We start from the raw sequence: 9,145 nt of genomic DNA, 5'->3' as shown, positions 1-9,145 counted from the left end.
GCCAGAGAAGTTCATGATAGCTGAGGAGAGGGAGCGCCCCCCAACACAACTTCTCCTTTCCCCCAGCAATAGCTCCTCAATAAGCAGCACTTACTATGTGTACAGGTCAGAAAGGAGGTGAGAAATAGGGGGGAAATATTTTGACATAAATATGTCCACAAAGAAGGATGTCTTATAGGAAGAATATCTCAGGCCAATGGCAGAGTTGAAACCAAAGAAAAAAAGATGTTTTTTTTCCCCCCTTTGAGAAAGAATGGAAAATTCTCCCCTCCCTGCAAGGAAACAAACCTTTACGTGGAATGGCACCTGACCTTCCATCATTAGTGACTCATTCCTTTGTGTATTACAGACACCTGGCATTTAAGAGACCTATATCAAAATGCAGATACTTTATATGAGGGCAGCCAGGGATTCTTACTGGAATCAGAATCCTTGAGAGGACTTTTACATGCAGACTCCTGCAATACATACACATGTAGTCTGTGCCCCCAATCCCTACTATGACCATGACCTTTAGCCAATAGGTGGTTGTCCAATTCTCTGGTGTCTTAGTCATCTCAGGCTGCTATAACAAAATGTCATAGACTGGGTGACTTAACCCATAGACATTTATTTCTCACAGTTCTGAAGGGTGGAAGTCCAAGATCCAGGTGCCAACACACTTAGTTTCTGATAAGAACCCTTCCTAACTTGTAGATGACCACTCATATGTGGTGGTCATCTACATGAACTCGTATGGCCTTTTTTCAGGCCATGGAGGGACAAGATCTCACTGTTTTCCTCTTCTTATAAAGATACTTATCCCATCATGAAGATCCCACTCTCATGATCTCCTCTAAACCTAATTACCTTCCAAAGGCCCCACTTCCAAATGCCATCACCCTGGGGATCAGGGCTACAACGTGTGAATTTTGGGAAAACTCAGGCATTCGGCTCTTATCATCTGGTTTCTGACAGGACCTTGCTGTAGTTAACTTCAGTTCCTGTTTTTGAGGTTACAAAATGATTTCCACTGAAGATGATGATTTGGTTGCTCAATCAGAACCAACAGTTGAGAATGAAAGCAATGGAAAGCTGGAAAGAGTTGTTTTTTTTAATATTTTGATACTTCAGAGAGAAGTGAGTATATATGAGTCAACATGGTTGCTTTTCTCCGCTGAATCCATGGCTTCCGCCTATATCCTGTCTCTTTCTTTTTCCCTATTTCCTCTGCTAATACATTCTCTTTCTTCTCCTTTTCAAGAGGCCAACATTTTAAGAATGTGCTTTGTGTTTGTGTTATGCTTAATGGTTTTGTATTTTCTTTTTTTTTAATTTTTTTAAATGTTTATTTTTTGAGAGAGAGAGAGAGAGAGAGAGAGAGTGCAAACAGGGGAGGAGCAGAGAGAGGGAGACACAGAATCTGAAGCAGGCTCCAGGCTTGAGCTGTCAGCACAGACCCCAACATGGGGCTTGAACTCACAAACCATGAGAACACGACCTGAGCTGAAGTCGGATGCTTAACTAACTGAGCCACCCAGGCACCCCTTGTGTTTTCTTTACATAACATAGGTTTCATATTTTACTTGAGGGTGAGGTTACTTTAGTATGTTGGTCATTTTTACTTGATAGGCTAGTGGCGATGACAGGAGAGAATGTCCTGACCCCTGTCTCAAGACTAAGATGAAAGGGATTGTGTATCAGGTACTAAGGGCCATAGGACCACCAAGAGAGTGTGAGAAGGCAGTAAGAGGTGAGTTGGGGGTTCGAAAAAACCAAGGACAAGATTCCTCTACTTCCTGGTTTTGCAAAGAATAAGCTTCTATTATGCCAAAGTCATTCCTGGTCAATAACCTACTAAGGGGAAACAGCAACCAAAGATGCCCCAGCTTGCTCTCTATTTTTATTCTACCTGAGATTTCCCTTGTAAAGGCAGATATGAAAGGGAACCCAGAATCATTCAATGGGATTGGGACAACACAGTGTGCCTCTCCTACCTGCTGACCCCATTTTCCCCACCTAAACACACGTAAATGAAATCAAATTGAAATTAACACCAAGGACCCCACAAAGTGTAAAGGAGCTACTACGGGAATATGTAGGCAGAATATGTTGACAGAAGAAGGGAGAAGGCCATCCCAGGTTCTTTAGGTGTTGGGTCAAGCTTTGGATGATAAAGTTAGTTGTATTTTTAAGCCTCAACTCGCCAAGCCTTCTTCTCCCTGAAGTAGGGATGCCACCACAAGCTACCCAATAGGCTGCGTATCATCTCTCAGCTCCACTCAGCAGCTCAGGACCCTGTTGTGTGGAGACGGCACATCAAAGAATAAGCAAAACTCCTGGGCCATTCACCTCCTCAGACCAACAAGTCTTTGTCTGCTGGTCCGAGACCATTTCTGGAGATAAACATGTGACAGAGCCACAATGTCCGGTCACTCTGTCAGCTCTCTGCAGTTCCTCCTTTTTTTTTCTTTTCCTGACCTCATAAACAATGACCGTTAAAGGTCTCATTTCTGCAGATTCTGAGCCATGATAAGCTTTAGTTACTAGGAAATTCTCCATTCTCCAAAACAGTGTTCAAAATGTTTTCTCTTACAAGTAGGAATTTTACTTACTATGAAATAGATTAATACAGTATTCACCATTCCTGTTCTTGTTCTCTATAGTTTCAGTTCATAGCAAAATTGAGGTTACCCAAGAAATAGACAAGAAACTTCTTGATAAAGGGAGGAAGTAACCAAGTCGTTGAAAGCAAGAAGTAGCTTAGTTCTGCAGTTTCTTCTCTCATATATATGACCTCCCCCTCCAGAAAAAAAAAAAAAAGAACAAAAGGAACAACAAAAATCGACACATTATGTAACTCAGTTTCCCAACTATCCTAAGAAAACTTTTGCATTCCCTGTCCCATCCCTGCCACACACAGAATTCTTAATAGGAAATTAAAGCAAACAGAGAAATCTGGGTCAAGCAGGTAGCTACATCCCTCTACTGTCACTTCCCAAAGACAGCAAGGGCTGGCTCTCTTGTCTAAATGGCAGGTATCATACCTCTTCCTAATTTCTCTTCTATAAATTAATGCCTAAAGGTGGCATTTAAAACAACGGAGAAAAAGATGGATTATTCAACACATAATATTGAGGCAACTGTATGGCCACATGGAAAAAATAATAAAAGTAGAACAAAGTCCAAATGAAGCAGAGATTTAAATGTAAAAATGAAAACATAAAAGGACTAGAAAAAACTGTGTTACATTTTTAATAATTTCTGGAGTGAAGAAGTATTACATAAAACCAAGAAGCTATAGGGTTGCCTGGTGGCTCAGTTGGTTAAGCGACCGACTTCAGCTCAGGTCATGATCTTGCAATTTGTGAGTTTGAGCCCCGTGTCGGGCTCTGTCCTGACAGCTCGGAACCTGGATCCTACTTCAGATTCTGTGTCTCCCCCTCTCTCTGCCCCTCCCCTGCTCACGCTCTGTGTCTCTCTGTCTCTCAATAATAAATATATGTTAAAAAAAATTAAAAAAACAACAGGAAGCTATCAAAGATTCTACTATGTGAAAGTGGTAGATTCAACTACATAAAAAATTTTAAAAACAGAAAAAGACCTGCATGGGAAAACCACCAGAAACAAAGCCAAAAGATGAATGACAAAAAGGAAAAAAGTGTTTGAGTATAATTTCCGTCAGATAAAAAGAACTTCTAATATTTAATTTTCAAAGTACCAAAACCCAATAGAGTAAATGGGAAAGGATACAAGCAGATAGTTTACCAAAAAAAAAAGATACAGAAATGGCCCATGAACATATAAAAAGATGCACAACCTTACATATAATAAAAGGAAAGGAAATTTATATTACACTGATATACCATTTTTTTTCCTATCAGATTGACAAAGAATAAGAAATTTGAAGACCTACTTTGTGGGCAGAGCTGTGAGGAAACAGGCAAATTGTAATGAAAATGCAAACCAGTGCAGTATCGGCAGAAGGCAATTTAACAACATCTTTCAACTTCCAAATATACATAATCTTTGACCAGTAATTCCGCTTGTAGGAATGGGTCCAAAAGATATATCCACATAGATGCAAAAAGAAGGATGTTTAAAGTCATTCATAGTAACTGTATGTGAATGGATTACATTGTAGCTGTTAAAAAAAAAAAAAAAAAGGAGGTTCTGTAGGTACTGGTATGGAACCATCCTCAAGATGTTTTTTTTTTTTTTATTTTTAAATTTATATCCATAGCATATAGTGCAATAATGATTTCAGAAGTAGAATCCAGTAATTCATCCCCTATGTATAACACCCAGTGCTCATTCCAACAAGTGTCTTCCTTAATGCTCCTTGCCCATTTAGCCATCCCCCTACCCACAAACCCTCCAGCAACCTTCGGTTTGTTCTCTATATTTAAGAATCTATTATGGTTTGTCCTCCTCCTTGTTTTTATATTTTTTGCTTCCCTTTCCCTATGTTCATCTGTTTTGTATCTTAAAGTTCTCATATGAGTAAAGTCATGTGATATTTGTCTTTCTCTGACTAATTTCGCTTGGCCTAATACCCTCTAGTTCCATCCACATTGTTGCAAATGGCAAGATTTCATTCTCTTCGATGGCCAGGTAAAACTCCATTGCATATTTATACCACATCTTCTTTATCCATTCATTTGTCCACAGACATTTGGGCTCCTTCCATACTTTGGCTATTGTTGATAGCACTGCTATATAAACATTGGGGTGCATGTGTCCCTTTGAAACAGCACACTTGTATCCCTTAGATAAATACCTACTAGTGCAATTGCTGGGTCATAGGGTGGTTCTATTTTCAATTTTTGGAGGAACCGCCATACTGTTTTCCAGAGTGGCTGCACCAGCTTGCATTCCCACCAGCAGTACAAAAGAGATCCTCTTTCTCTGCATCCTCGCCAACATCTGTTGTTGCCTGAGTTGTTGATGTTAGCCATTCTGACTGGTGTGAGGTGGTATCTCATTGAGGTTTGATTTGTATTTCCCTGATAATGAGCCATGTTGAACATTTTTTCATGTGTCTGTTAGCCATCTGGATGTCTTCTTTGGAAAATTGTCTATTCATGTCTTTTGCCCATTTCTTCACTGGATTATTTGTTTTTCAGGTGTTGAGTTTGAGAAGTTCTTTATAGATTTTGGATACTAACCCTTTATCGGATATGTCATTTGCAAATATCTTCTCCCATTCTGTGGGTTGCCTTTTAGTTTTGCTGATTGTTTCCTTCACTGTGCAGAAGCTTTTTATCTTGTTGAGGTCCCAATAGTTCATTTTTGCTTTTGTTTCCCTTGCCTCAAGAGACGTGTTGAGTAAGAAGCTGCTGCAGCTGAGGTCAAAGAGGTTTTTGCCTGCTTTCTCCTCTAGGGTTTTGATGGCTTCCGGTCTTACATTTAGGTCTTCCATCCATTTTGAGTTTATTTTTGTGTATGGTGTAAGAAAGTGGCCCAGGTTCATTTTTCTGCATGTTGCTCTCCAGTTTTCCCAACACCATTTTCTGAAGAGACTGTTTTTATTCCACTGGATATTCTTTCCTGCTTTGTTGAAGATTATTTGACCATATAGTTGTGGGTCCATTTCTGGGTTCTCTATTATGTTCCATTGATCTGAGTGTCTGTTATGGTGCCAGTGCCACACTTTCTTGATGATTACAGCTTTGTAATACATCTTGAAGTCCGGGATTGTGATGCCTCCAGCTTTGGTTTTCTTTTTCAGGATTGCTTTGGCTATTCGGAGTCTTTTCAGGTTCCATACAAAATTTAGGATTGTTTGTTCTAACTCTGTGAAGAATGCTGGTGTTATTTTGACAGGGATTGCATTAAATATGTAGATTACTTTGGGTACTATCAACAATATTTGTTCTTCCAATCTATGAGCATGGGATATTTTCCCATTTTTTGGTGTGTGTCTTCTTCAATTTCTTTTACAAGCTTTCTATAGTTTTCAGTGTATACATTTTTCACCTCTTTGGTTAGGTTTATTCCTAGGTATTTTATGGTTTTTGGTGCAATTGTAAATGGGATCAATTTCTTGATTTCTCTTTCTGTTGCTTTATTATTAGAGTATAGAAATGCAACTGATTTCTGTGCATTGATTTTATATCCTGTGACTTTGCTCAATTCATGGATCAGTTCTAGCAGTTTTTTGGTAGAATCTTTTGAGTTTTCCACATACAGTAACATGTTGTCTGCGAAGAGTGAAAGCTTGACTTCCTCCTTGATAATTTGGATGCCTTATATTTCTTTGTGTTGTCTGATTGCTGAGGCTAAGACTTCCAATACTATGTTGAATAACAGTGGTGAAAGCAAACATCCCTGTCGTGTTTTTGACCTTAGGGGGAAAGCTCTCAGTTTTTCCCCATTGAGGGTGATATTAGCAGTGGGTCTCTTATATATGGCATTTATGATCTTGAGGTATAATCTTTCTATCCCTACTTTCTTGAGGATTTTTATCAAGAAACGATGCTGTATTTTGTCAAATGCTTTCTCTGCATCTATTGAGAGGGCCATGTGGTTCCTGTCCTTTCTTTTATTAATGCAATGTGTCACATTGATTGATTTGTGGATATTGAACCAGCCCTGCATCCCAGGTATAAATCCCACTTGACGGTGGTGAATAATTCTTTTAATGTATTGTTGGGTCTGATTGACTAGTATCTTAAGAGTTGAGGATTTTCGCATCTGTGTTCATCAGGGAAATAGATCTGTAGTTCTCCTTTTTAGTGAGGTCTTTGTTTGGTTTTGGAATCACCCAAGATGTTTTGTTAGATAAAGGAAAGCAAGGCCAGAGCAGTGTGTGTGGTTAAAAATATTCTAAGAATTGATTTATTTAAGAATTTTCAGAAAGTATCCCTAAAGATCCATTACCCTGGGTTTTCTCTAGGGAAGGAAATTAGATGGCTGGGCAACAGAAACAGGAGGGCTGCTTTTTACTGGATATTCTTTTGTACCTTCTGAACATAAATGTGTTACCTTCTCAAAAATAAAATGTTATAATCAATAAAGATACAATAACCATGAGTTTGAATACACTTCAAAAAAGGATGAGTAAGATGGTGAATTTTACATTATGTGAATTTCACCTCAATTTAAAAAAACAATGAGGGGCGCCTGGGTGGCTCAGTCGGTTAAGTGGCCGACTTCGGCCCAGGTCATGATCTCGCGGTCCATGAGTTTGAGCCCCGCGTCGGGCTCTGTGCTGACAGCCCAGAGCCTGGAGCCTGTTTCCGATTCTGTGTCTCCCTCTCTCTGACCCTCCCCTGTTCATGCTCTGTCTCTCTCTGTCTCAAAAATAAATAAACGTTTAAAAAATTTAAATAAATAAATAATAAAAAAATAAAAAAACAATGAGCAGGATTCCCAACAGGTAAATAAAAAGCAAACCTGTTGCATCACGAGTGTGTCTATCTTGGGACATGACACTCCCTTCATGTGCTGGTAAAGGCTTAAAAACTGATTTCTAGAGGAAAACACTGATTTGTGGCATTTGTCAATTTCTGAGACATCACTCAATACAGAATTGGGGCAAGACACAAAAAGTTTGCTCCATGAGCCAATACTATCCAGCTCTAGTTTACACACTGGCGTCTACCCAGTTACTGAAACTGGAACCTTGGAAAACATCCTTGGACCCTTCTTGTATGCTCCCCTCTCCTTATTATCCATTATGTTATTACTAACCAGTCCACTCTTCCTCCACTGGGTAGAAGTCTCATAGTTTGGGGATAGACTCTTTCCCTAGGGGGTGGTTCCTAATTGGTCTAATGCAACATACAAGTTGCTACCCATTGGTGTGTAGAGATATTTATCTCTTGAGATAGCCAGGTGGACCCTGGGAGGTCTGGAGCCCCAGGGTGCTTGCTTTGAGCTGTTCCAGTCTGTCAGCCATATGGGCACTATTACTTGTCAAAAAGATCAGGAGGCTGTAGCCTAAGGCAATCATGACCTTCCATTCCCCTCATTACTGACTGACTCTGGACCTCAAGGCTAAGTCTATTAGTGCACGGTATTCACTAGTCACAAGATTAGCCCAAATATGGACCCATGATCAACTTAGGCCAATGGGATTTAAAAGGAGGTTTGCTGGAGGCACTTAATAAGTTTCTTACTCTTCAGAGAGTAATAGGAAGATATGATCTCTCTCTTCCTCATGCAGATGAAGCCTGGAACTGGTGCAGCCACCTGTCAGGCAACAGAGCATGGAGCCAGCAAAGGACAGAGGGCCATACAGATGGCCAGAGCCAAAGCACTCCACCCTATTTCTGGTTTTCCTGTGCTGTAAACCAATAAATTTATTATTCAAACACTTTGATTTAGCTTCTCTGTTTCTTCCACTGAATGCATGCTTTAACAACATACTTTAGTAACATATTTTAACCTGTTTTTAAAATGTTTTTCCATATTACTATAGCTTGCTGATCATCTCTATTTACCATTTCTACTGATAGTTTACCCTCTTGTGCTAGTTTGTTTTATGCTGTGGTCAGGCTATAGTACCCCATCATTCAGTCAAACACCAGTCTAGGTGTTGCTGTGAAGGCACTCTGTATGTGGGATTAAAATTTACTTAAATTGACTTTAAGTAAAGGGGGATTACTTTTGGGGCACCTGGGTGGCTCAGTCGGTTAAGCATCCAACTTCGGCTCAGGTCATGATCTCGGGGTCCATGAGTTCAAGCCCTGCATTGGGCTCTGTGCTGACAGCTCAGAGCCTGGAGCCTGCTTCAGATTCTGTGTCTCTCTCTCTCTCTGCCCCTCCCCTATTCACGCTCTGTCTCTTAATAATAAAATAAACGTTAAAAAAATAAAAATAAAAATAAAGCAAACCTGCAGTTTCTCTGAGGGAAAAGAAATCCACCTGTGGAATTATAGCATCAGCTTCTGCCTAAAATTTTCCAGCCTCCCCTTCCTGTTGACCTGCCCTACAGATTTCAGACTTGCCTAGCCAGCTACACAATTGCATAAGCCAACTCCTTGTAATAAATCTCTCTGTCATGAATAAAACAATATAATACACACACACATACACATGCACACTACTGGTTCAGGTAGAAACCTGAATGATAGTAGTTTTTTATTTGTTTATGGACTTAAATCAATTTGAAGTTGCAGACTTTGCATTTCTTTATATGTTTATCAATATGCTTAGACTG

General features: G+C 39.7%; 1 long non-coding RNA gene across 1 annotated transcript; it reads left to right on the top strand.

The window, feature by feature from the left end:
- The first annotated feature begins 1,035 nt into the window (after positions 1–1,035).
- On the top strand, positions 1,036–8,299 carry LOC124511108 (uncharacterized). The gene is made up of 2 exons (XR_006961828.1): positions 1,036–1,119; positions 8,150–8,299. It is a non-coding gene; the product is annotated as an uncharacterized LOC124511108 (long non-coding RNA).
- The last annotated feature ends 846 nt before the right edge of the window (positions 8,300–9,145 follow it).

This window comes from Lynx rufus, unplaced genomic scaffold (assembly GCF_022079265.1).
Source record: "Lynx rufus isolate CCGP_SWC_20201006 ecotype Redwood Valley unplaced genomic scaffold, mLynRuf1.p SCAF_1, whole genome shotgun sequence".
Lineage (NCBI taxonomy): Eukaryota > Metazoa > Chordata > Mammalia > Carnivora > Felidae > Lynx > Lynx rufus.
The sequence above is the reverse complement of the archived record's forward strand: the minus strand, read 5'-3'. Positions and strand labels throughout refer to the sequence as shown.